The sequence below is a fragment of the Pituophis catenifer genome, unplaced genomic scaffold (assembly GCF_029215685.1).
Source record: "Pituophis catenifer annectens isolate HBS135680 unplaced genomic scaffold, rPitCat1.0.hap2 SCAF_1, whole genome shotgun sequence".
In the NCBI taxonomy this organism is placed as follows: domain Eukaryota; kingdom Metazoa; phylum Chordata; class Lepidosauria; order Squamata; family Colubridae; genus Pituophis; species Pituophis catenifer.
The window spans coordinates 231176755-231204694 of record NW_027256881.1 but is presented as its reverse complement, the minus strand read 5'-3'; the positions used below and the strand labels follow the sequence as shown (position 1 = coordinate 231204694).

Sequence of the window (27940 nt, the reverse complement as noted above, 5' to 3'; positions counted from 1 at the left end):
AAAATAATTCTCCTTGCCTCACAACTGTCTGGATTTCATTTTTTAATTTATTATTGCATAACTCTGGCTCCAGTTGCAACCCCAAATTATTCTTCTGACAATACTATATGGCCACTTCCTCTTTGAATTGAATTGGCACAAACACACAAATCTGTGTTTTACTTAACTGGGGCTTATTCAATAAGCCAAAGCTAGTGGGCCCATACAAGACATTTTGTCATGGTTTCATGGTTTCCCATCTTGGTTAAACAAAAACTAGCAGTGAAGTGATACAAGAACCACAGTCTGAGCCAGACACAGACCTGGATTATGGGGCCATTGCTGTTGAGAGTTGGGGATAAAATGAAACAGCGTGTAATTCAGTTAATCCACCAAAGAAACCTGACAGACCTTTTAACACCACCCATAGTTTAGCTTGCTATGTGAACCAGGCTTCTGTCTAATCTCAGGCTATTCTCAAGTTTATGTTGGCCGTTCCACTGTGTGAACGGACTTAATCACACTAATGTATCTATATATTTGCAAATTATCTATTATGTTGATGGGAAGAGAAGAGGAGAGGAGAGGAGAGGAGAGGAGAGAAGAGAAGAGAAGAGAAGAGAAGAGAAGAGAAGAGAAGAGAAGAGAAGAGAAGAGAAGAGAAGAGGAGGGGAGGGGAGGGGAGGGGAGGGGAGGGGAGGGGAGGGGAGGGGAGGAGAAGAGAAGAGAAGAGAAGAGAAGAGAAGAGAAGAGAAGAGAAGAGAAGAGAAGAGAAGAGAAGAGAAGAGAAGAGAAGAGAATAACTTTATTACAATCTACCCGCAATGTAATACCTTATGCCACCAGACTTGAAATTTTGGGCTTAGACAACTTAGAACTATGCCGCCTTTGGTCTGACCTAAGCATAGCACACAAAATTATCTGCTACAATGTCCTACTTGTCAATGACTTCTTCAGCTTCAACCACAACAATACATGAGCAAACAATAGATACAAACTTAAGATACACTGCTCCAAATTCGATTGCAGAAAATATGACTTCAGCAACAGAGTGGTCAGTGCCTGGAATGCACTACCTGACTCTGTGGTTTCTTCCCAGAACCCCCAAAACTTTAATCTTAGACTGTCTACTGTCGACCTCACCCCATTCCTAAGAGGTCTTTAAGGGCATGCATAAGCACACCAGGGTGCCTACCGTCCCTGTCCTAATGTTCCCTTTTATTCGTATCCATCTTATGTATTCATAATTACATTTATACTTATATCTGTTATCTAATACATGCTTGATGAAATAAATAAATAAAAATAAATCAATAAAAACATACAGCACTGTTTACAATATATTAAAAAATAGTACTGACATTAATAGTGGATAATAACATCCCTGTTAAGAAAATACGTGTTCTCAAACAGTTAGGGTCACTCCCTAGTTTACCTGAATGGAGACCCGATAAGTATGTGAGTAAATATAATTTTCCAAAAATTGTTAGAGATATCTCCAGAAAATTGGCACAAGTTGACAGCTATAATTCTGCAATCAATTTTTTTCTTGTGGACATTGCAGCAACACCGAATTTTGCCACTACACGCGTGGTTTGAGTCCTGGAGGAGAAAGCCTATGTAAAAATTGTCTGCCCTCCCTGGCAATCTCTCTAATAAGTGGAGAATATACACTGACCTATAAACTCTGTATAACTCACAGTACAATAAAACATGTGAGATATCTTCGACTTCTCCTTTACCACATAGACATAACCTTTCTGCTATTGGTATTCTCTTATACCTGCCTTGGAGGAGTGCTGAGGGGAGAATGTTAAATCTGGCTCTGAAGAAAGCTGTTCTTTGTTTTGGGAAGATCAGATCATTTAGATATCTTGCCTATTCCCACACACCCGGTTTGATTCTGTCCCTACTGTGGAGAAGAAACCTATTTAGTTCTTTTTGGAACTTCATGTCCTTCATTCTATTGATTACTACTTGTTTTGCTTGGTCAAAGCCTAGGGACATTAAGAATATCAGTGAGAGCTCAAAAGAGCCCAGTTTGTGGTCTATTGCCTGTTTCCAGGCGGAGGGGAAGTTATCAGTCAACAATAGCGGGGACAGTCCCTCTGGAAAGAAATGCATTTATAGCCAATGAATGATCATCATCTTCCAGGCTCTTACCTGAATTTGAGGCATGCCTCAATTCTTAACTGGGTATTTGAAATTCCTTTGGGTGCAGCTAAGATGGCTCGCAGGAATTTGGTTTGTATGGTTTCTAGGAAGTCTTTCTTTGCAAGGATTCCTGTTTGTGCCCCATATAGCATTTGCGCCAATGTTTTGGTCTCAAAAAGTTTTAAGGCAGCAGGTACTAATTGACCTCCACCTGTGTAAAAGAAATGTTTAATTGCATTTGAGGACCTATAGGCTGCTTGCAATGTATGATCCAAGTGTGCTTTCCATGTCCCTTGTGAGTGAAAAACCACCCCAAGATATCTAAATGTCCTATCCTGTTCTAAACTATGTCCTTCTATTTTCCAGGAGTATTGGCTAGGTCTTTTAGCAAAAACTAAAATTTTTGATTTATCAAAGTTAAGGACCAACTTATTCTGTCTACAATACCCAAGTGTTGCTGTAATTGCTCTCTTCAGTCCTATGGGAGTTTGTAAAATAATAGCAGCATCGTCAGCATAAAGGAGAATCAGAATTTTGCGTTGTGCTAGGTTAGGAGGATGTAGATCAGGGTTCTGTAAGAGATTGATCAGGGGATTAATATAGAAGTTAAAAAGGGAGGGAGACAGGATGCAATCCTGCCGTATCCCTTTTTGTACCCTTACTGGGCTGGTTAAAGTCCCTTGAGGATTACATCTCACTTTCAAGGTGGAATTAGCATACAATTTTTGTATGAGGAAAAAGAGGTGTTTATTGATAGTGCATTTTAATTTCTCCCAGAGGGTGTTCCTGGATATCAAATCAAAGGCCTGCTTAAAATCAAGGAAGGCTATGAAAACAGAGTATTTTTTTTTATACGTGTATTTTTGAACCAGATGGTAACGTACCAAGATATGATCCACCATTGATCTTCCTTCTCTAAAACCAGCTTGTTTGTCTTTGATTATCTCCCCTGAAATTAGCCAATCTTGAAGTTTATAGTTTAGTGTTTGGCATACAATTCACTAATAATACTTAGAAGACTAATGGGTCTATAATTGCCTGGGTCATTTCTATTACCATTTTTATAAATTGGCATAATAATTGCTAATCCCCAATCTCTTGGCATACGGCCCATTTTATCTATAAATGTAAACAGAGATGCTAAAAGTAGAGCCCACCAACTGGTGTTCTCTTTGATTATTTCTGGCAGGACATTATCAGCACCAGGTACCTTATTAGCCTTGAGGGCTCTGATTAACTGGGATATCTTTTCTGGTGTAACAGGGGGCCAGTAAGGAGTTTGATCCATACTAATTTGGCTCTCCTTAGTTACATAGTCGGGGTCTGTATATAGCTCTCTAAAATATTCTTCCCAGGCATGAATCATTACCTGATTAGTTGGGGGCAGGGCATGGGGGATTTCCCCAATCCTCAGGTGATGTACCAAAAAAGGGATGCATTTTTTGTCTTGACTGATACAATTCATTTATGCCAAGACTCCTTCAGAGCTACACTTTTCTTTTCTTTTAGAAGGGTCTTATATCGTGCCTTTAACTGCTTTAAGTAGTAAGTGTAATCCTCAGAAGGGATGTTTTTACTTTTTCTGTACTCCCTTGTTATATATCCTTTTCAGTTGCACGCAATTTCTTTCAAACCATTTTTTATTCTTTAAAACTTTTGGAGTGAGCTACTATTCTGTTAGTGAGAACCGATTTCAAATTTGAAATTAAAGTTTCAAACCACTCTGAGTATGATCCTTCAAACTTATTTCTTAGTAGAGATGTACGTAGTTCTATGGTTTCTGGAACTAACATCCATTTAGTTACTTCTCGGTCCATTTAATTTTTACTTGGTTATTTTGGCTCTCTAACCTGGGTAGGTAGATTGAGCCAGCCCTTAGAAATTTCTGGTGTAATGTAAGAGTAAGGATTACTGAATTGTGATTGCTTTCCAGTTGTGAGTCTACCTCCATTTCCTATAAGAACTTCAGGCGGTCGTATTATATTATCCAGTAATCAACTATGGATTTTCTTCCTGCTCCCCGATAAATATATTCTGCTGGGTAGTTGCCCCATGTGGAACCATTAAGGATACAAAAGTCCAAACGTACAGTCATCTGTCTTACACACAAACCTGCCCGATTTGCTTTAGGGTCTTTAAATTGTCTGGAATGCAGGGGTTCTCCTGGTACAATCTCATCATAATGGATCTTAAATTGATTAAATAATGCTTGATCGTTTGGGTCCATCCTAGCGTTTAAGACCCCCCCTATAATTATTGCTGAAGTGGGGTAAAACCAAGAGGTGCTACTGCAAACACACTCCAGCAACACCTGCCAAAGGGGCAGAGCCTCCTGTTGATGGGAAAAGGTATGGTAATGTATGGTAATTTTAATCTGAATTATAATTTTTGTTAAAATCTATGTTCTTGAATATAAAATTATTCAATCTTGTATGCGTGTCAGTGTGTCAGTATATGTTCAAGTACATCCCCATCATCACAAACGCATATAAATATAAACAATTTTGTTTCCTGTTATTTCTTCTGTGCTTTCCATATTATACTAAGATTGGTTCTAATATTTTGACACACTGAGTGAGCTTAAATAAATTTATGTTTGAAATTCATAGTAAAAGAAAATGGTGAACCAAAGCAATCAGATAAAGCTAACAAACTCTGCTTCTCAAGATTTCAGATATGTTTATGATTGCTCTTCCAGGATTATTATTAAATTAAACAATTATGCCTGACAGATTGTGATCATGGCTTATATGACAGCTTATACAGTTAATTGCATGACATGATTCACAGGACAAATAGGATTTGAGAAGAGCTAGCCTGGAAGAGATTTCAACTGAATAAAGAGTAGGAGATAAAAGACTACATCCCTTCCAATCCATAACCTTGCTTTAATTCAGATATCTCTGCACTGTTTTAATCTTCAGCAAAAAATGCTGACGGCCTATTTATAGAACTGATACATAATGACTAGTTTGATCTTACCTGAAGGAGTTTTGAAAAGTATTCTCATTTAGCTCAATAGCTCCCTCTGGCAATAGCTTTTTCCAATTGCAATCATAAGAAAACTATTAGCTCAATTTTTCTACAATATGAAAACAAGTTCTTGGGAGCTACATTACTTGGTGTGTGAAAATATGATAAGAGGCTGGCTTCAGCAGCATCTAGAACCTAATTTTGTAGAACAGGAATTAGACAACATGATCACAGCAGATTTCCTGCCCTATCTGACTTTTTTAAAGACTATTTTTGCATTTAAAAAATGAAATAGGAAGATCTCTTTCTTTAAATTAAAACATCAGACTTTAACACCATATCAATTCTCAACAAATGAACCAGCAAACATGTGGAAAACTCTTAAAAATATCACCGGCTACGGCAAACCTCCTTCCCAGGCTAAATGAAATCAACAATTGGCAAATGACCTGAACATGTTTTACTGCAGGTTTGAAAGGAAAGTACAGCCACCTATCTCCACAACCCCCATCTCAGACACACTAACAACAGCCAAGCCTCCTACAACTGACCCCATCCCATTGGGTTCACAACCCCTAGTGATCACAGAAAAGGAAGTGCAAGACCTATTTCACAGACAAAAGCCAGGAAAAGCTCCAGGCCCAGACAAGATAATTCCTTCTTGCTTAAAAGTCTGTGCTGTCCAATTGGCCCCCATCTTCACCTGAATCTTCAATAAGTCGCTAGAGATGTGCTATGTTCCTTCTTGCTTCAAACACTCTACTATCATCCCAGTGCTGAAGAAGCCCACCATCAAGGAACTGAATGACTACAGACCAGTTGCTCTAAAATCTGTAGTCATGAAAACCTTTAAAAGGCTAGTGCTGTCCCACTTGAAAACCATCATGGATCCGCTGTTAGACCCCTTGCAATTTGCATACTGAGCAAACAGATCAACAGATGATGCTGTTAATATGGCTCTGCATTGCATCCTACAACATCTTGAATCTCCAAAGACCTACACAAAGGTCCTCTTTGTAGACTCCAGTTCAGCATTCAATATCATCATTCCAGACACTCTTCTAACTAAGCTAAACCAGCTAAAGGTACCTGAACACACTTGTAAGTGGATCATAAGCTTCCTAGCAGACAGGAAGCAGCAGGTGAAACTAAGCAGAATCACATCAGATAACTATACACAGGGACCCCACAAGGCTGTGTGCTTTCTCGACTTCTCTTCTCTCTCTATACCAATGACTGCATTTCTAACGATCCATCTGTTAAACTACTGAAGTTTGTAGATGACACAACAGTGATCGGTCTCATTCGAGACAATGATGAATCTGCATACAGACGGGAGGTTGAACAACTGGCCTCGTGGTGCGACCGGAACAATCTGGAACTGAACATACTCAAACCATAGAAATGGTGGTAGACTTTAGGAGAAACCCTCCCATACTTCCACCTCTTACAATTTAATTTAATTTAATATTTAGTTTAATACTGCGATTTATATGCCACCCTATCTCCAATGGACTCAGGGCGGCTCACAACAGTAAAATACATAATGACATCAATATAAAATTAAAAGTTCGAATTAAAACAGTTTAAAATCAGTTTAAAAACTATTAAGAACCCCCCCCCCATCAGTCCAGGCTACGAAATAACCAAGTCTTCAAATCATGGCGAAACGAGCGAAGGTCAGGGGCCATCCGGAGCTCCAAAGGAAGTTGGTTCCAAAGGGTGGGTGCGCCCACAGAGAAAGCTCTCCCCCTGGGGGTTGCCAGCCGACATTGTCTGGCCAACGGCACCATAAGGAGGCCCTGTCTGTGGGAACGCACTGGGCGATTGGAGATTGTTGCTGGCTGCAGGGGGGCCAACAAATATCCCAGACCTAAGCCATGTCTACAATAGTATTGTCTACAATACTAGACACAGTATCAACAGTAGAGACCTTCATGTAAAGGTAAAGGTAAAGGTTCCCCTCACACATCTGTGCTAGTCGTTCCTGACTCTAGGGGGCGCTGCTCATCTCCGTTACAAAGCCGAAGAGCCAGCACTGTCCAAAGACGTCTCTGTGGTCATGTGGCCGGCATGACTAAACGCCAAAGGTGCACGGAACTCCGTTACCTTTCCACCAAAGGTGGTCCCTATTTTTCTACTTGCATTTTTTAACATGCTTTCAAACTGCTAGATTGGCAAGCCCTGGGACAAGTAACGGGAGCTCACCCCGTTATGCGGCACTAGGGCCTCGAACCGCTGAACTGCTGATCTTTCGATTGACAAGCTCAGCCTTGGCCACTGAGCCACCGTGTCCCTTGGAGTTCACTTACCCATCTATATATCCATTTCTTTTTACACTCCCACAAAAGTTATTTCTCTTGAGACTGGAACAAAGGACAGATACCAGAGGAGCTGTTCTCCCTCCCACCTTACTGTTTTTCATGGGAGCAGAGAAATGAAGCAGAACAGCTCCTTCACTACCAGCATCAAGATAGCATCAGAGACTGACATAGGAGACCTACTTCCTTTTGTTTTCTATGGTAAAAAAAAATCAGGATATTTTGGTGCTGGAAAATACTGGTACCAAAAGATTCACTTCTCATCCTGGTTTCCTTGTTTTGCCTGCCACCCATGAGTTGGCAAGAGAAGTAGGAGTGATGGCTTTCTGGCATTGTGGGAGAGTCCTGTTTCTCCTCCTGCCAAAATGCAAAGGGCCCTGAACTAGGAACCATGCGTCCGCACTCACCTCAGATAGTCAATGGGTGAAAGCCAGGCCCTCACCTCTTATGTCATTATGATTACATGTGAGACAGACCAGATAGTAGCAGCTTGTGCTGGGAAAACGCTCAAAACCCAGCTTCTGAAGTGCAGCAAGAAAAGACAAGCAGATACTGCCTTCGTGTTGGGCGAAGAGTAAGTTAAGGATGACACTGGGCATCAATGTCCTCATTAAGCAGTTAGTTTTGGGGTGTCTTTGTGGTGCCAAGCACAGCGTGAGCAAATGAGCCCCAAGACAAAGTGAAGGGTTGGAGCTCTGGAGTGGCACATGAGCTTTGCATGCAGATTTCCTATTTAGGCCCCAGCCTCTCCTGTTAGTGCTGGGAAAGAAACCCAGGAGAATTAGTTACAGTTTGATGCAGTCAGTTATGAACTATGTAAAGCACAGTGTGAGCCAATACAAACCAGTTTCACGTTTTTATTCAAAGCAGATAGGCATAAGAAAGACAGCTACATTGTAGCAATGCACTCTGCATGCACAAATTATAATTGCATCCTACACTGTTTCCCCCTCCCTCACCCGCAAACAAAATTCTCGTGTATGGGATATTTTTTTGGGGGAAAAATACAACTATGCACTGCCATAATCACTTATTCTGAAAGCTGATCATCAGGAATGCAACGCTAAGGTCCCCATTCGGTTCATTTATTCTTCTTCAATTCCGTTCAATTCTTCTTCATTTGTTTCCAGTGCAAGTTGCTGCCAAGATAGAACAGAATAAAATAACAAGAGTTGGACGGTACCTTGTAGGTCATCCAATCCAACCCCCTGCTCAAGCAGGGGACCCTATACCATTTCTGACGACCAAAACATTCCTCCTTTTCCTGAGGCTCTCTGGGTGGGTTACAACTCAACATCATCAGAAAGGTCGGCAGTTTGGCGGTTCGAATCCCTAATACAGGTCTCCTGAGTGAGCAGGGGGTTGGACTAGATGACCTCCAAGGTCCCTTCCAACTCTGTTACTATTAAAATCATCCCCAGCCAGAATACCTAGGGATAGGCATGTAGCCCACCACCTCCAAGAGCACCAGTTACAGTGTCTGAGCCATAGCAGTCAGATAGATAGATAGATAGATAGATAGATAGATAGATAGATAGATAGATAGATAGATAGATAGATAGATAGATAGATAGATAGATAGATAGATAGATAGCAGTAATGCTGCCCATTTTCAGGTCGTCGGAGCGGAAACTTCCGCTTCCAAAGGACTTTCCGGTTTCATTATCAGCGCCTCCGTCTCGTAACAAACTTTCCGTCTGCACTTTCCTGACCACACCTCTTGGGGGCGCCTCCGTGCGCGCTTCGTCCGCCGCGGGTTACTTTAGGCCAGCGAGGGACCCGCCTCTGCTTTTTCCTTGGCCCGCCCCGCCCTGCCTCCTTCTCCCAAGGCCGTCAGACCGTCGCGAACTTCGAGGCGACGCGAGGGGTGGGAGCAGCCGCGAAAGTTCTTTGGTGGGGCGAAACCGCGAGCCGGTTGCGGAGGTAAGTGTGGAAAAAAGTGGTTTAGAGTCGTCGGTGGGCTTTTATCGGGGGTCGTTTGGTCCGCTGGGACTGAGTCCTACGGGCTTCGGATTTATGTATTTGTTTTTCTTTCGTCCTGGCTTCAGCCGAGCCCTGCAGAAACTTCTCAGGGCGTTTCGCTTTAATCCGGATAACAAAACTAAAGGTGCGCAGTTCGCTTTCAGAAGGGGTTTTGTGCCGCTTGGTGTTTGCTTTCGTTCCGAAAGCCAGCGCGGCGGCGGGGCAAAAGCAAAACCGGCGTTCAGCGGGTGCCACAAAGCCTGGAGCTTTGACTTGGCTGATGGGAATGTAGACTCTTTCAACAGCTGGGGCGTAGGAACTTCTGCGCTCTTGTAAAACGTAGTACGTAGTTACGACCGTCATCCAGGCCAACATTTCTTCATTCAGCGAATGTTTCAGCGAATTCCCTGATCTGCTACGAGAGTTTATTCTGATGGGGTTTTATATTGGCTGCTTTTAGGGTTTTTATTGTTATATATTTTAATTATGTAGCCACCCCGAGTCCTACGGGAAGAGGGCGGCATATAAATTTAATAAAAATAAATACAATTTCTGTTGTTTAAACGAGACACGTGTTAAGGGAGTTTTGCCCCATTTTACGACCTTTCTTGCCACGGTCGTTCAGTGAATCGCTGCAGTTGATGAGTTAGGAACTCAGTTGTTAAGGGAACCAGGCTTCCCCATTGATTTTGCTTGTCAAGAGGTCGCAAAAGGGGATCACGTGACTCCTGGGATACTGGCGACCATCATCAATATGAGTCAGTTGCTAAGCGTCCAAATATCGATCACATGAGCTCGTAAGTGTAAAAAATGGTCATCGGTCACTTTTTCCCGGGGGCCTTGTGATTTTAAATGGTCACTAATTGAACGGTTGTAAGTCGAGGATTACCTGTACTTCTATACGAGGTCTATACGAGGAAGCAGGGTGTGAGCGATTATTTCTGCTGACAAGCCTTCTGCATATGCTCAGAGGTTCTCTGGTGTTAACTGTTTAGTCGACATAATTATGAGATTCTGTGACTTGTGACACAGACTTTGTCCAGAATAAGCCTAGCTCAGTGGTGGTCAACCTTTTCCTCACCACGGACCCCCTTTAAATACATTTTGTGGGCATTGACCACCAAGACTTAAGATTTAAATCATAACGATATCGTGCCTCCCCCTACCCAGGGGTCCGTAGACCACGGTTTGAGAACCATAGGCCTAAGTGATTTCAATGATCTCTTGTATAAGAAACTGTAACCGTTAATAGGAATGGGAGGTTCTCTGTTTGCTTGCTGCTATGGAAATGTTTCATGGTTTGTTTGAGATATTGGGCAGTTGCTTTTATTTTAATTTGGCTTTCTTTCTTTCTTTTAATTTGGCTTTCTCTGGCTTTCCTTATGATGGGTGTGGTGCAGTGGTGAAATGTAAAATTTCTTACTACCGGTTCTGTGGGCGTGGCTTGGTGGTGGGGGGTAATGTGACTGGGTGGGCGTGGCCAACTTTTTTTTTTTTACTTTTAAAAGCATTTTTTCTACAACCTCTTGGTTGTAAAAAAAAATGCTTTTAAAAGCCTCTGACGATCCCAGCTGAGCTGCGTGATCATCAGAGGCTTTTTTTTTTTTACTTTTAAAAACATTTTTTCGGCCGAAGAGGTTGTAGAAAAAATGCTTTTAAGAGTTAAAAAAAACAGCCTCTGATGATCACACAGCTCAGCTGGCCATGTGGGGGGGGGATGGCGCAGGGATTTTTGCTACCGGTTCTCCGAACCACCCGCCGCCATCGCTACCGGATCGGGCGATCTGGTCTGAACCGGGAGCATTTCACCCCTGGTGCGGTGGCTATATAAAGGCCTGCCTCCGTGTTCTCCCTATCGCCTTTAGTCGGCATTTATCACAAGGCTCCCTCACTATCCAGGGTATGGCTAGAGGGGAGAGGCAGCAATTCTAACTGCAATGCTTTCCCTAGGGAGACTCACCTGCTTCCTATTGTGATATGGCTTGGGCCCAGGGAAACATTTATACTTAGGGCTCCATTGTCTAATTGCCTGACTTTTATTCTGGCTTTGTAAATACAGTATAAATTCCAAAGGCAACTAACAGAATTGGATGGCACATGTATACCTATCTGACCACATTTAACTTGCATGTTTTACAGTAGTTTGTGAGCATATGTATTTATATGTGGAGGTTCTAATGTTGATTGCTGCCTAAATAATTTATTGAAGGGCGAGTATCCGTTCTTCAAGTCAGGGAACTTTCATCCTGAGTCAGGGTGGCTGATAGGCATGATGGAAGGCTTAGTTTCTAATAACATCCTTGGGTTTTCCAGTTGGGGGGAGGCTCCTTTATGCAGCAAAAGGTGTTGATTGGAAAACGGAGGGAGAAGGAATCTGCATTTCCTCTATGGAAAGCTCAAGGAGCAATAGCAATAAGACTTATATACCGCTTCACAGTGCTTTATAGCTCTCTCTAAGCGGTTTACAGAATATTACAGCATATTGCCCCCAACAATCTGGGTCCTCATTTTACCGACCTCGGAAAGATGGAAGGCTGAGTCAATCTTGAGCTGGTAAGAATTGAACTGTTGAACTACTGGCAGCCGGCAGTCAGCAGAAGTAGCCTGCAGTATTACATTCTAACCACTGCGGCACCATGGCTCTTGGAGCTTCCAAACTAGACTGAGCCTGAATATCTCAGAAATATCTAGTAATTAGTGATAGGAGAAGCCACCCCAAACTTGGTGACCATTAAGAATGATGTAATGGGTGGAACAGGTTCTTCTCTGACTTTTATTGGCCAGCATTGCCTAATCCTTAATCTTGCCAGACACCAGCAAGAGCAGTGAGGTTTCTGTCTTATCCAACCCAATCCTAAGATTGGTAATTTTGGGTTTCTTTTTTAGTCCGTTACACAACAGCGTAGCTGGAAGTTATGAAACCAGCCAAAATTGTCTGGGGAAACATGGAACTACAAGTAATTCTCAACTTAAGACCATTTGTTTAATGACATGTAAGTTATGATGGCAGTGGAAAAAAATTACTTATGATAGGCCCTTGCACTTAAAACTGTTGCTGTGTGCCTGCAGTCACATGATCAAAATCTGAGCACTTGGCAACCAGCATGTATTTATTCCAGTTGCAGCATCCCAGGGTCATGTGATCATCATTTTCAATTTTCTCAGAGGACTTCTCACAGTGATGTGCTTTAAGTCATGAGTTCACAAGGATCGTCTGGCTGCTGTTGTGGAAGAATTGACTGACTCTATGTCATTACTCAGGGGACGCCCAAGTGTACGATTCTTACATTCTTTGGGGAGGCTTCTTCCCTGTCCCCATATAAGCACATATCAGGAGAAAACCCTCAGACTTTCTCCATCATGTATTGACTGTAAATAGTCTACCTTTGAATTTGTAAATAAAGTAAATCGCTTCATATTTGCTCATTGGGAATGTCATTGTGATATCTTTTGTAACAATTATTAACATATGCTAAATAAATAAAACTTAGGGAACTTCCGACAAGCAAAGTCAATGGAGGAAGTATTTCTATTTGTTTATTAACCATGAACTGTGAACTTAAAGACCAGGGTAAAAAAAAGTCATTAGACTGGGTGCAATGCAAGGACCGCATTGCTTAGCGACGAACATTCCAGGCCCATTTGTGGGTTGTAAATCGAGGACTACCTGTAATGTTTTGAGGCTGAAATTGCTTCATCGTGGATTTTAAGAAACTAGCACAATGGGTCCTGGCAATGTTGAGAATATGGATGCCCAGGTCAGCTCTCCTACATAAAGCATTTGTCTTGTTCTTATACTGTTCATAGACATCGGCAGGTGTAATTGTATCTTACGTACAACGCGTAGTGAATTTAGGAAGTGAGCTACAATAGTGATTTCCCTTCTCTCCCAATGTAATCCCTTGATTGTGGCTAATGCAGTGCCATAAAAAAATAAACAGAAAAGTAGGGGCCAAGAAGGGGGAATATCCTTGAAAGAAAATGTAGCTGGATAAGTAGCATTTTAATTCCGCAGTGCTTCACATTGCAAATTGTACTTTCAGACCACACCTGTCTCGTTTGCTAATGTCTGCAAACAAAACTGCTTTTGAAAGTGCAGGCATAGCAAAAAAATAATACAGAAATGACCAAATCTCTTTGTGGGGAAAAAACTGAAAGTATGAAATAGGTCTCATCCCATCTCTGAAGGGTATGATTCTTTCTTTTTTATGTGCCCCTTCTTAGCTCCAACCATTTTTGTTTAACCATCAATTAAATTAAGTGGGCTTCAGCTCCTTCAGAATCACAGGGTTCAAAAAATATAACCTGTGTGCAACAGATCAAGAGTTACTCCAGTCTTCCTGACATAACACTGCCCAGATAAGTTCATCTACAAGTCCCAGAATCCCAAGCCATCCCAAGCAGGGGTGGGTTCTACTTACTACTGGTTCACAACGGGATCGCGGGTACGTGCTTGCTTTGCTCGCGTGTGCAACTTCTGCGCATGCGCAGATTGCTGATGATGACATCCAGGGCACTGGGCGGGGCCTCCCACCGGTTTTACTACCAGTTCTTGTGAACTGATCCGAATGGGGAGCAACCCATCACTGATCCCAAGTCTCCTTTAACTTGACATCATCTTCTCTGCTGACTGACAACAGTCCCCTTGAATGAAAAGGCTCTACCAGTAAGCTCGAGCCCTCCATATTTTCAGACTGTTTTCATTGACGGGATTGTAATGCCCTCTCCCTCCCCATGGACAGGATGAACATGCAGTGCTTGCCAAACACCCTTAGCTTGTGCTTACCTCAGCTTGTTTTCTGTCTCCTGAATTTTGATATCACCTACGTATGCAGATAACTTTTTAAAATTTGAATAAGGAATTGGCAATTCAGCACCAGCTTCAGACTATGCTTCCTGATCTAAAAGTTGAGATTTAGATAAACAATGTTTGCTTACAATGATGTTTGTAGCTTAAGTTGAGGAGCATCATTTGTGCACTTGCATCTCCTACTACAAGAATGTAATGACTCTTCTAGCTTTGCTGGTCTACAACTTCCATTCACCCCAACTAAGGAGGATGCTGTCCAAGGATGATGAACATTATAGTCCAAAAATATATAGAGGGTATCTGGTTGGGGAAGACTGATAAGTTGAAGAATGTATTTATTTATTTACTTATTTTATTATGTCAATTTATATGGCTACCTACTCCCCATGTGGCTCAAGGTGATTATCAAAATCAGCAACAAACAAGTAATAAACCAAAAATGTAAAACACATCACAGGGAAGACACAGTGAAACAATTTAAAGGTGATCTCAGAATTTTTGATTCAATGCCTGGGGGCAAAGCTAGGTCTTCAAAGCCTTTCAAAAGGCAGGTAGATTAGGGCCATCTGACCTTAAGGAGCAGGTGTGGTGAGAAAGAAGGCATGTCATCTGACCTTATAAAATGATAACTACTTGAGTGATGGGACCCAGGACATGTTAACCTTATCAAAACTTACAGGATAAGAATTTGGAGTTAAGCAGTTCTATAAGAAGACAGCTCAAGTGCCATGAAGGGTTTATAAGTGGTTATTAACATCTTGAATAGCACACCATGGTGCTAAACCAGTGCAGCATGCACAGTAAGATCATAACTACTTGTGTCACTGTGTCCTGGACCAGTAGTAGTTTCCAACAGATTTTCAAGGGCAGTCCTATGTAGACCATATTGCAGTAGCCCAAATAAGAGGTGACTAAGGCATGAATGACCACAAGAATGGACCCAATGCATGCAATTGGCATACATTGAATTTGTGCAAAGGCAGTCTAGCCATGGGTGCCACTTTTCAAGCAGACATTCTGAGTCTAAAGGAATTCAAAAATGTGAAATAGGTTTTTCTGGGATAATGTGAACCCATCCAAAAAAACCAAATATGGATGATCATCTGATTTAGGTAGCCTGAAAATCAACAATCATCTATTCTTTCTAGGATTTATCTTAAATCATTCTTCCATATCACGATTTCTACAACCTTCAGATGCATACAGAACCCAGCTGGCCTAGGATACATAACTGGGCCTTATCAGCATACTGATGTTACTTAAGTGCAGGATGATGGATGATTCTATTCAGCATCTTCAGACAGATGTTAAGTAGAAAAGCCTAGAGCACCCTACAAAGCAAGGACATAAGACATGAGCGAGGTGGCGCAGTGGTTAGAGTGCAGTACTGCAGGCTACTTCTGCTGACTGCCGACTGCCAGCAGTTTGACAGCTTGAGTCTCACCAGGCTCAAGGTTGATTCAGCCTTCCATCCCTCTGAGGTGGGTAAAATGAGGACCCAGATTGTTGGGGACAATATGCTGACTCTGTAAACTGCTTAGAGAGGGCTGTAAAGCACTGTGAAGTGGTATATAAGTCTAAGTGCTATTGCTATTGCTATTGCTATCCTGTGTTACCCCACAAAGCAAATGCATCTCCCTGCCCCCAATATGACTGGAACCACTCCTAGAACTGGGAATTAATCACTACACCACCATGCCTTCAGTTTCCATTACCTGAGCAGAAGAATACTGTGACTGATGTTTTTTAAAAGTTTCCAAGAAATTAAAGAGAGTCAGGATAGAATCCATCCTTGTAGATGACCTGTGGCTATCCTGCCATAAATTATCCCCAAGCATAATCACTGCTGGCTCAGGTCTGTGTCCAGACTTGAAACCCGACTGGGAGGGATCCAGACAATTAGCTTCCTTCGTCCCTTTAGAATGTATTATGACAACATCATTGAAAGAAGTCAAAACACAGTGGAAAACATGATTAATACATGATATGATTTTAATGCAAAGCCCAGCTGGCCACCTTCTCAATTTGAAGCCCGGGAGGGGATCAGATTGGACCAGCCTTTTCCAGATGAGAAGTTTCTGCAGCCCAGAATTTCTTCATGGAAGTGGTGCTTCTCTTCTCTCTGGCCACCTCCTGAATAAGAAGAAAAGGAGGCAAAATAAGAAAGGCGGAAATATGACCAGACTTTTCCATTCTGATTTACTCCACCTTGCCTGGCAATCAGAATACTGGTTTCCCTCCAAGGGCTTTGTAATTAAACTCAGCTATGGAGCAGGACTGAAGGATTGAACGCTTTCCTGATTCTAAGAACTTCAGAAGGGAACATAGAAAACAATTAACTCTCCCAGTTTCTGTAAGAATGCCATATCCATACCGCACTTAAAAGCAGAAGGTGTGCTATTATTTCTTGCTCCTGAAAGAGTCAATGTGGAGCCACACCTTATGCAGAAGTTTTCCTTTACGACTTCAAGTATTGACTTGCTTGATTTTTAAAAATCTTCATTAAAAAAAAAAGGCAGGGAAAGATCAAATTCTGGCCCTTTTAATGAGAACCTTGTCCCGGCTTGACACCCTAGTCCCTAGATGATTATTATTAAATAGGCCAGAATTTGGTCTTTTTTTTTAATTTAAGATTTTTAAGGGCAGATGAATTGCCCTTTCTGTCTCTTTCTCTGTGGTAGATGAGCGTTTAATCAATTTCACATGTCAACTAAACTCTTAGTATGCTAAACTGGTTTATTAAAGTAGAACTTTCTGGTTCACGCAACATGTTCAGTCAGAATTTAAAAAATATTTTATGCCTAAACATAGTAGTGATCAGACATGACTTTAAGCAGCAATTAGCAAGGAGAGAGGAAATCAGCATTTTATAAATTCACATGAATCTAATGAATGTAGATGGAAATACGCATACAAACACAAGTATATAATAATAGGCCATAAGCTGCATCTAAATAAGGTTTTGCATCCACTGGTTTGGGTGTACATGAGAGGAAGCTGTTCAGACAGAACTGAATATACCCACTACTTTACATCTCAGTCACACACTGTTTTTTAAATTAATTATTTAAAAAGAATATAGTTATACCACATGGTGCTCCATATTTGAAAGTGATAAGAAGCAGGTGGCTGAATGAATGAGGAGTGAAATTCAAAGGACCAAGGCTTAATGAGAGAGGAATGAATCAATAAAGAGTCCAGCTTTTAGCTGTTTCTGATACTTGTTACATGTTTTCCATGAGTTAAATTTTAAAGTGCATGCTACTTTTATAGCCAATCAAAAGCAATACAAATTTGCAAGCATACCTTGTTTTTAGATATCTCTCTTCTCCTGCTGTTCTCGGATAAGAAGGGAACAGTCTTGAAACAGGGACTCGTGAAGAAATGCAACCAGTGTCCCCTCCAAAGCTTTCTTTGAAGAATGCTTGATTGTTTCAGTCACAACACGTGTGGAGATTGGAGTGAATAACATTCACTAATGGAAGTGAAAGATGCCATGTCAGAGCAGAAAACCATGTTGAGATACAGCAGAAAGACTTTTCTTTCAGACAAATTCTTATGAGAGCATTTCTTAGGGCAGAAAACCACTTTTTAAAAAATGATGTCAGCATTTTGGAACCCTTTTTCTTTTTTTAGCTCATTGGATATGATGATTGTACCATAAGACGTTTAAGGGGAATACATTCAACCTTGTGAATTTTAATAGCCGTTAAATAACTACCAGCTACTAACTAGTTTGTGGCCGTTTCAAAACAGATGAATTGGATGCATTCACTAAGTCTGTAAACGTTTAGTTGTTTATATGACTCAAAGGAACTGCAGACTCCTTGTAGTTATATAAGAAGGTCTGGCATTCTTTGAGGGGAAAAACAGTTTGCATGGTGTGGCTTCCAAACAGAGCAGCAGAATACAGCTGAAGAGGATTATCCTTCAATTCTTTTTAGCTATGCACATTTTTTTTAGTGACTTACAAACTTAAAGAAAAGCAAGATGGATTAAAAAAATCATTCCATTATGAAAAGGCCCAATTTTGCATGGACTTCTTTTGGACAAATAATTGCAACATGGCTATCACATGTAGGTGCATTTCAACAATCCCTGCAATTGTTTAATCTGAGTCGCTGCCTACAAGTCAGAATGTAGAATAACAGAGTTGGAAGGGATCTCAGTATCATGTGCCACAGCTCTTGGGCCAAAATGTCTCCAAAATGCTGTGTAGTTTTCCTTCTTGAATTTCATCTCTTTAAAAAAGTCACAGAGGTTTGCCTGGGGAAAGAAGAATTGGGATTCCAGTTTATATTTTGTCTTTTAGGCCCCAACCCCCTGTCTGTGGACCGGCACTGGTCCTCAGCATGCCAGCAACGTTGCTTCTGCAGCAGGCCGCAGAAGCAACTGAAGCCCCATCTGTGCATGCAAAACCACGCACCCTCCGGTCTGTGGAAAACCTTTCTCCATGGAACTGGTTCCTGGTGCCCAAAAGATTGGAGGCCACTGTTCTAGACCATATAGAAGTGAAGCTTAGCTTGAGGCACTTTCCCCCCACTGAAAGGTCTCCAATATGATGGATTATAAATTCTGTCAATCTTAGCTAATTTGAGTGGGAATTGTAATCCAACTCTTCTTGCAATTTCCATGAGGGAAATAACTTGAGTCAAGCTAATTTAGCAGTTCCACATTCTTTGCCTAATTTCTCCTTAGCCATCTCCTTATTTCATAAATGTCACAGAATTGGCATGGATCTTTTCTTCCACAGTCTGTTGCTTTCCAAGTGCAGTATATTGGATAACAGCTCTCAGCATCTTAGACCAGTGGTCCCCAACCCCCGGTCCACGGACCGGTGCCGGGCCGTGGAGTACCTGGCACCGGGCCGCGCAGCGGCCGGGGGACATGAACGCTGCAGCGCAAAGGCTCCTGGGCCGTGCGCAAAAGCTCCTGGGCCGTGCGCAAAAGCTCCTGGGCCGTGCGCAAAAGCTCCTGGGCCGTGCGCAAAGGCTCCAGGGAAGAGAGCCCCGCGCAGGTACGCACGTGTGGCCCAAAGCCCCCACCCCTGCGCACGCTCAGCGGGCCACGGTAAAATTATCAAAGGCTGATTGGTCTGCGGCGATAAAAAGGTTGGGGACCACTGTCTTAGACTGTACTGGCTGAGGATGGTGGAGACTGCAGTCCAGCACTCCTGGACTTCTTTAAAAGTTCAATTTGTTACATAAGTAACTCCAAATGAGGTGCCTTCCATTCTTTTTTTTAAAATATTTTTTTATTTTTAAACATAACAAAACATAAAACAACCATCATCCATTACAATCACAGAAAGTGTGTCGATCGGTTAAAATTCTTTTGTGCTTAATCCCATATCCAAAATTTACAAGTTATTTAATTTCTCTTATTTGACAATTTTATATATCCCTTTATGTTATTATTCTCATTTAACAATTATTTAACAAAGGCTTGACTCCCATAAGAAATTACTTCATATATTTTATCATTACATTAATTTCATATTTCATACTTCATTTCCATGCCTTATTATCAAGCCGTTGATAAAATAAATTCCATATCAAATAATATTGTTTGTCTTTCTGTTCTCTAATTTCAAATGTCAATTTACTCATTTCAGCACATTCCATAATTTTCTTAATAACTTCATCTTCAGTAGGTATTTTCTCTTTTTTCCAATTTTTAGCAAATACAATTCTACCTGCTGTTAAAACATTCACAATTAAATATCTCAGTTCTGTATTATACACTTCTGGTAAAATACCTAATAAAAATATCTCAGGTTTGAAATCAATGTGTTTCTTTGTCATTTTTTCCAACCATGTGTGGATTTTAGTCCAATATCTTTTAGCTTCTACACATTTCCACCACATATGGTAATATGATCCTGGAGTCTGATGACATTTCCAACATTTCTCCGATTTGTTCTTGAACATGCTGGCTATTTTCCTGTGCGCTGCTCCCACTATCCATGCATGGGTTAATCCTTCAGTGCTTGGCAACAACTGAGTGAAACAAAAGGCTTTTGCTCCCCCCTTTCCGGCTCCCAAGCCACGCCTCTGGTCCCATGATCCCCCAGTCTTCACTCAGTTGCTGGCAAACACTGTAGTGATTTTTGGAGCTCCACAGATTGCTAAGGTATTGTGAGTCTGTGGGGGTTTTCTTCTCTGTTTTTTCTCTTTAATTCTCTAAGTATTGGCTTTCCCCTTTCCTTTGAGCGTTAGGTTTTTTGTGTTATTTTTGAGTAGCTCCCCTTCGCGATTTTTCTTTCTTTTAACTGCTGTGCAGGGCGATTTGAGCAGAGTAGGGGGAGTGGAGCAGAGCGCTCACACGCTCGCTCGCCAGCCTCTCCGCTCACACCAGCTGGCTCGCTGCAAGCGCTACCGGGCGATCCGCTCCCTCTTCAGCCAGCAAGGAGCCCATAGCTCATTGCCCCACGCCGGAGCCAGCAATTAGCAGCGGCGCGCTCCTCAGCTGGCCGGCGGAGCCACAAGCGCCGGCCGCCCACGCGGCGAAGTTCAAATAGCGGCGGCGCGCCCATCAGCTGGCCGGCGGAGCCGGAAGCGCCGGCCGCCCACGCGGCGAAGAGCCGAAGCTCGCTTGAAGGCTGAGCTTCGCAGGGCTGCTCCGGAGCGAGGGCGCAAGGCAGGACAAGCGCCAGAAGAAGGAGACAGCCCTCCCTGCACTACGGAATAACCCCTCGTTAAGGGGATTGCGCGGCGTCTGGTCGGACCCTCGGGCCGCCATTGTAAGTCTGCTGCCAGGTCTGCCCTCGTGGAGAAGAGCACCACGTGGCAGCGCCATATTGGCGGACCTTTGGGCCGCCATTTTGGGCGAGATTTTCAAGCTTGCGCCTCCCTTATCCATCAGGGAGCCAGCTGCAGACCTGCACCACCCCCCCCCACTGCCGGAGGGGGCATCAAACCACCCCCACCACCACCGTCTGAAGAGGTTTGGGGGAGGCCCCGGGGCGCTCACTCAACAGATCACCCGTGAGTCGCAGGGCAAGGTCCTAATTCAAGTTCCCAGCCGCCTCAGCCATGTCTCATTCCCCCCCATCATCAGACATGGAGCTGGAACTAAGCCCCCCACGCATAAGCGAAAAAAGGGGGAAAAAGAAATCAAAAAAGAGGCACGTGAGCTCGGCCAGCAGGGCTGCCTCAGAAGGTTCCCTACCCTTCCAGGATAGGGACGCCCTGAGAAGGCACAACGCCCTAGAGCGACAGTGGGAGAAGGCGCACAAGGCGGTCTCAGGAATCCTGCCCAGGGATCCTGCACCTGGGGAGCCTACCCCCATCTCCCCAAGAGAGGCGGAAAGGGGACTTACATCTGTGGCCGACATCACAGTCACCCCCAGTACCCCTGAGGGGATTGGGCCCACTCGCACAACACCTCGCATCGAGACAGCATCAAGGCCCGGACTGGAAGCTCCAACTTCTCCGCCACCAAACCAGCATCGCCGGGCTAGGGAGGCAAGTGCCACACCCTCAAGGGTAGACCCACAGGGTCAGGGCGGACTGGGCTTGCCCCCCCCCAGTGGACTTCCAGGCCATGTTCTCCGCGGCCCTGTCATCTTTCTTCACGGCAACAATGCAGCAGGCGTCCCAGGCTCCCGTACAAACCGCACCCGGCCAGGCGCGGCCGTTCCCACCCCAGCCCCACCCCCTCCCAGAGCGAGGTCGGGACTCTTCATCAGATGAATCGGACCAAGCGGAGGACGCCCCAGAGGAGATGGAGCTATCGGAGGATGAAGGTCTAGCACCAGACACCCCGGCCTTTACAGGCCTCTTCCGCCCGGCCCTATTCAAGTCGCTCCTCCACAAGGCACGACTCACAACCAACCTTGGAGTGCCAGGAGATGTCGCAACGCCCTCCACGTCAATGGCGGGCCCTCATGACGCCCTTTTCAAGTCGTCAAAGCCGCAGAAGGACTACATCCCTTGCCCGCAGCTATTTACAGACGTGATTCAGAACCCCTGGGTGCAGCCGGCCTCCATGGCAACACCCAGCAGCCTCGATAAGAAACTCTACTGCTCAGCCCCAGAGCTAGAGGACCTCCTGGTGCTCCCCTCAGTAGACCAGCCAGTGGCAACCTTATCTTCCAACTCCCTGATCTCTACTGACCCTCTAGACACGCTCAAGGCGGAAGAAAAGAGGATGGAATGGGCCTTCCGCAAAGCGCACCAGGCCGTGGGCTGGGCAATCAGATCCGCCACAGCTTCGTCCTTCTTCAACAGAGCCTCGCTCATTTGGCTCCGTCACCTGCAGAACAGGCTCCCGCCTGAGGACACTAGACTGCATCAAGATCTAAATAAGATAATAGCTGCCACCGAATACACTGTCGACAGCTCCCTGAACTCAGCCAAGTTCGCCTCAAGGGCGCTGGCTTCTACTCTTACTGCTAGGAGGCTATTCTGGCTTCGGCCTTGGAAAGCCGACTTCAAGGCCAAATGGAAGTTGGCGGCTTCCCCATATAAAGCACCAGATCTGTTCGGCGCTTCGCTGGAACCCCTACTGATTGAAGGGAAGGACAAGAGGAAGATCCTCCCATCAACCTACAGGCGCCAGGAACGCAGGTACACGCCTTACCCGCTCCAGCAGCCCTTTCGTGCAGGCGCCGGACCCAGGGGGTCCTCCTCGCACCGCTCCCATTACCAGGGAGGAGACAGATTTAACGACAGACAACAGTTCCGAGACCGAGGAAGACACCAGCAGCCTAAACGCAATTTCCGAGGAGCCGGCCCTAAGCCCGCCAGAAGGGGGAAATGACTCCGGGCCCATAGGGCCCATAGGGGGACGCCTCATCCTCTTCCATCAACAATGGGCCAGTTCGACTTCGGACTCCTGGGTAAGGCGTACGACCTCTTCCGGTCTGTCTATCGAATTCTCCGGCCAGCCGCCCCACCGGTTTGTCCGTTGTCCAACCCCTTGATCCTCGGAACTTCAGGACCTGATGTCGCAGGAGATTGCCCACCTCCTGGAGGTCGAGGCCATAGAGCCGGTCCCGCACAGCCAGCGGGGCTCAGGATTCTACTCGACCCTCTTCTTGGTCCCCAAGAATTCCGGGGGCTGGAGGGGCATACTGAATCTAAAGCGCCTGAACCTGTCGGTACAATACCGCAGGTTCAAGATGCACTCCCTCAAGTCCATCTTAGCGGGAGTGAGACAGGGCGACTTCCTTCAATCAGTCGACCTCCGGGAGGCTTATCTGCACGTGCCGATTCACCCGCATCACCGTCAGTACCTGAGGTTCGAATACGCGGGCCGTCACTACCAATATCGCGCGATGCCATTCGGACTTTCCTCGGCTCCCCGCACCTTTACCAAACTGGTAGCGGTGGTGGCGGCCAGGCTCCGGGCCGTCCCGATCCGGGTGCTATGTTATCTGGACGACATCCTGGTCCTGTCGTCCACGCCCGACCAAGCTTACAGAGACATGAAGATGGTGATCAAGGTCTTCCAGGAGCATGGCTTCACCATAAACTTCGCAAAGAGTCAGCTCCTGCCCACCACCAGGCTTCTTCACCTGGGGGCACTGATAGATTCGGCCAGCGGCCAGGTATTTCTGTCTCCGGACAGAGTCCAAAGCATCCGAACTTCAACTCTGCAGACCCTGACGAGGAGGAGAGTCGCCCTGATCCACCTCTCAACCCTCCTCGGGAAGATGGTATCCTGCTTCGGCATCGTACCGTGGGCACGCAGACATTCGAGACCTCTGCAGTGGTTCCTCCTCCCCTTCCAGCGAACGGGAAGGGCCAACTCCAAGAAGGAGGTACGCCTCACCTTGCAGGTCCGCAGGTCCCTCAGGTGGTGGACATCGCCGTCGCTCCTAAAGGGTTCCAGCTTTCTAGAGCCAGACCGCCTGATACTCACCACCGACGCCAGTCTTCGGGGGTGGGGAGCCCATCTCCACAACCTAGTCACGCAAGGACAGTGGTCGCAAGAAGAACAGCAATGCAGCATCAACCTCCTAGAGCTTCGGGCGATCAGACTGGCACTGCGCAACTTCCAGCCGACGGTGCAGGGGCATCATATCTTAATCCTGACCGACAACATCTCGGCCAAGGCGCACGTCAACAGGGAGGGGGGCACGAGGTCCCGTACACTGATGAACGAGGCTGCGGAGCTATTCAGCTGGGCAGAGAGACACCTGATCTCGATCAGAGCAGATCACATCTCCGGGGCAACCAATGTGAGGGCGGACTGGCTCAGCCGCGAAACGATAGATCAAGCGGAATGGCAGCTCCACCCACAGCTGTTTCAAGAACTCGCTTCACGCTTCGGAAACCCGGTCGTAGATCTCTTCGCAACCCCGACCAACGCTCAGCTTCCCCGCTTCGTGTCCCGCTACCCGACACCACAAGCGGAGGACCACGATGCGCTGCGTTGCAGGTGGCCCGAAGGTCTCCTGTACGCATTCCCACCAGTCCCGCTGCTCCCGCGACTCATTCGGAAGCTACTGGCAGAAAAAGCCGACCTACTCCTGGTAGCCCCGAACTGGCCCCGGAGACCATGGTTCGCCGACCTGGTAGCACTGTCTGTAGAACAGCCATGGGTGATCCCACCGCAGCAGCTCGTCCTGTGCCAAGGAGCAGTCACGCACCCAGAGCCCCAGTGGCTGCAATTAGCCGTCTGGCACTTGAACGGGTCATCCTGAAGAAGGATAGCCTACCAGACGAGGTGGTTGCCACTGTCCAGGCGGCCAGACGTCCGGCTACGACCCGCATCTACGAGTCATCATGGCAGGCGTTCTGTCGCTGGAGCGCCCACCAGCACATCGACCCCACGTCAGCCGCCATTCGGGACATTCTGCGGTTCCTACAAGCTGGCCTAGACAAGGGCCTGGCTCCCGCAACCCTAAGGAGACAGACAGCGGCGTTGTCAACAGTCATCGCGTGCTCGCCGTACCAATCCCTCGTGCATCACCCGCGCATCAAGGGGTTTCTGCATGGGGCCACCAACCTGCGACCCCCCACAGTTCACCGCTACCCCTCATGGGATCTACCACTGGTGTTGCGGGCACTGACCGGACCCCCTTTCGAGCCCCTAGACTCGACATCTCTCAAGTACCTATCGTTTAAGGTGACCTTCCTGCTGGCAATCACCTCAGCAAGGAGGGTCTCAGAGCTAGCGGCTCTGTCAGTCCGCAAAGACTTGTGTATCTTCCACGACTCCACGGTGACCCTACGCCTAGATCCTGCCTTTATCCCGAAGGTCAACTCGTGGTTCCACCGAGCTCAGGAGCTCATCCTGCCGGACTTCTGCCCTTCACCTCGCGACCCCAGAGAAAAGAGGTGGCACACCCTAGACGTGCGACGCGCCATCCGCACTTACATCCGACGGACTGCTCCTTTCCGCCGTACGGAGGGACTCCTGGTTTCCTTCAACCCGAAATCCATGGGTCAGAAGATATCAGCAGCCACAGTCAGCAGATGGATCAAGGCCTGCATCGCCCTGGCGTATGACCTGAATGCCACAGCGACCCCCGGCAAGATCCTACCGCACTCGACTCGCAGCGCGGCCACCACGGTGGCCTGGGCCACCCAAGCCTCAGTCGTGGACATCTGCAGAGCGGCGACGTGGTCATCCCTCACTCCGTTCATCCGCCACTACAAGATCGATGCATACAACTCGGCGGAGGCATCCTTTGGCCGCAGAATTCTGCAAAAAGTTCTGACGGAAGAGGACTCTGGAGGCAGTCAGCCCCCCACCCAGGGAGTTTAAGCTTGGGTATATCCCATGCATGGATAGTGGGAGCAGTGCACAGGAAAATGGACGTTGTCTTACCTGAACGTCCCTTTTCTGGGCGCTGCGTACACTATCCATATCCCGCCCGTTAGGGCTGCCTGCCACCGTTATGGCTGAATTTACGTTAGTTTCCTTACGTTGATTTGAGTTAATAAAGTTGAGTTTATAAGTTACCTATAGTGTGGATTCCTGTCTGCTGCGCCTTCGTTCAGACTGGGGGATCATGGGACCAGAGGCGTGGCTTGGGAGCCGGAAAGGGGGGAACAAAAGCCTTTTGTTTCACTCAGTTGTTGCCAAGCACTGAAGGATTAACCCATGCATGGATAGTGTACGCAGCGCCCAGAAAAGGGACGTTCAGGTAAGACAACGTCCATTCTCGTCGGGGATAGATGCCACCAGAGGTTCCTTCCATTCTTAAATATTAGAGGTAACCTTTGGATAATTATTGGGACCACTTTTAATGAAAATCAGCCTAGCATGGTTATACATATTTTAAAGAAATGCATTCATTTAAAAAATGGAATATTATAATGGATTCTCTATTGATCACTGAACCCAAATGGGTTGTATATAATATCCTCAAACTGAGAAAGCTAAAATAATAAAAATAGGTCTAGACTTTGGTAAACCTAAAAATCTTATGGGGAAAAAAATGAGATGTATAGCCTATAAAAGGCTTGCAAGCTAAGCCTTATTTTACAGATTGCTATCTGCTGTTTCAATTTTTTTTTCCAATTTCAATTTTCAATGGTTCTGTCACTTCTAGAACAATTCACAATCTGGCACTTGTAATGACTGAATAGTGGAACTGAGATGCAATAGTACTGGAGTCTCCTGCTAGGAATGTTCGGAGCCTGTTCCTAATCCTGTTTTTCCTGTTCTGTCATTGGTTTTCAAATGTTAAAAAATGTGATTGGAATCTAGCAATGGAACTGTCAGGTGTAAAGAATCAGGATCATACATTAGATTGCAGTCAAGAAGATGTATTGCTGAAGGAAGCCTATACACAAGTATCTAGTCAACTAACCATTCAATGGTAATTTGGGGATAGGTAGATAAAGGTCAACAGAATTCAGGAGCGATTGGATTTAGACCATTTGTGGGAAGAAAATGACTCTAAGCTGATGACTTACTTAACTCCGCCCCTCCCAGCTCTACCTGTTCTTTTCGTACAGGAATTCCTTGCATCAGTATGACCTCTACACCATTAAAGAAGAAAAAATATATAGAAAAAATATAGCACTGTTTGGAGGGGCTTGGATTTATTTTATAAGACAGTCATAACTGATGGAACTATGTAATTTTGGTTTGTGATAACATACACATAAATGAGTGATCCACTTTCGTGACATTTTTATTTCAACTACATTGTCCTCCAAATATTAAGAAAAGTGCATTTTTGAGAGATTTTTTTTTCTTTTCCATAACCCCTTTGGAAATTGCTTCCTGCTCTAGGAGCAAAGATAGGTTCATCTGAAGAAGTAGGAAGAGAAGATAATTAAAACCCTTTCTTTAGCACTTCTTTGTTCTGATTTAGAGTTATCATTTTCTATTGCCAAACTAAAGGAAAAGAAAAAAAAACCAGAAGGAAATATCATAGCTCTCTCTCACGATGTACAACTTGACTCGTAGTGGGGCAGTGGTTAGAATGCAGTACTGCAGGCTACTTCTGTTGACTGCTGGCTGCCTGCAGTTTGGTAGTTCAAATCTCACCAGGCTCAAAGGTTGACTCAGCCTTCCATCCTTCTGAGGTGGGTAAAATGAGGATCCAGATTGTTGGGGGAAATATGCTGACTCTGTAAACCGCTTAGAGAGGGCTGTAAAGCACTGTAAAGTGGTATATAAGTCTAAGTGCTATGTGCTATTATAGGGAGGAGTAGAAGAAATGTGGCTGCAGAATGGCCAACAATGATCTCATTCAGCAACATCTGGATTTGTTATCCAATGGTTGTGTGTGGACATATGACCGAGTCTATTATCCTAAGCTCAGCTACCTGTA

At 45.0% G+C, this 27940-nt stretch overlaps 1 protein-coding gene across 4 annotated transcripts in view; it reads left to right on the top strand.

Moving 5' to 3' along the window:
• Positions 1–9251: 9251 nt before the first annotated feature.
• LOC139323936 (protein lifeguard 3-like) overlaps positions 9252–27940 on the top strand; it is a 57778-nt gene continuing 39089 nt past the window's right edge. For all 4 annotated transcript variants that reach the window (XM_070953797.1, XM_070953716.1, XM_070953635.1 and 1 more), the window contains exon 1: positions 9252–9350. The gene's annotated coding sequence lies outside the window, so the exon portion shown is untranslated. The remainder of the gene's footprint in view (positions 9351–27940) is intronic.